Source organism: Cebus imitator, unplaced genomic scaffold, assembly GCF_001604975.1.
Source record: "Cebus imitator isolate Cc_AM_T3 unplaced genomic scaffold, Cebus_imitator-1.0 Scaffold208, whole genome shotgun sequence".
NCBI classification, from domain to species: domain Eukaryota; kingdom Metazoa; phylum Chordata; class Mammalia; order Primates; family Cebidae; genus Cebus; species Cebus imitator.
In genome coordinates, this window is record NW_016107523.1 from 3,606,536 (window position 1) to 3,607,292 (window position 757).

Sequence of the window (757 nt, forward strand, 5' to 3'; positions counted from 1 at the left end):
GCAGCTTGTGAGATGTTTAAACTTCCTCATTTCTGAATTCAGAGTAAGCTCCTGTTTATTTTTCCAGCCTCATCTCCCACAACTTCCCCATCTGTACTTTACCCACTGCCAGTAAGAGTGGTTTCCATTTTCGGTCAGTTGCAGTGGCTCATGCCTGTAATCCCAGTACTTTGGGAGGCTGAGGCAGGTGGATCAAGAGATCAGGAGTTCGAGACCATCCTGGCTAACACAGTGAACCCCCGTCTCTACTAAAAATACAAAAAATTAGCTGGGCATGGTGGCAAGAGCTACTAGGGAGACTGAGGCAGAATTGCTTGAACCTGGGAGGCGGAGGTTGCAGTGAGTCAAGATCATACCACTGCACTCCAGCCTGGGGGTGACAGAGCGACAGTCCATCTCAAAAAAAAAAAAAAGTTTTCCATTTTCCAAAGACATCCTGCTCTTTCCCTATTCTGTGCCTTTGACTGTGTTGTTCTCTCCATCTGGGATGCTGCCTTTCCAATTTCTGCCTATCAAATTATTCTCATTCTTCAAGGACTATCTCTGTTTCTGCTTCTTCTTTTTTATTTATTTATTTTTTTTGAGATGGAGTCTCACTCTGTCACCCAGGCTGGAGTGCAGTGGCATGATCTCAGATCAGTACAACCTCTGCCTCCCGATTCAAGCAATTCTCCTATCTCAGTCTCTCGAGGAGTAGCTGGGATTACAGGCGCACACCACCATGCCCGGTTAATTTTTGTATTTTTAGTAGAGATGG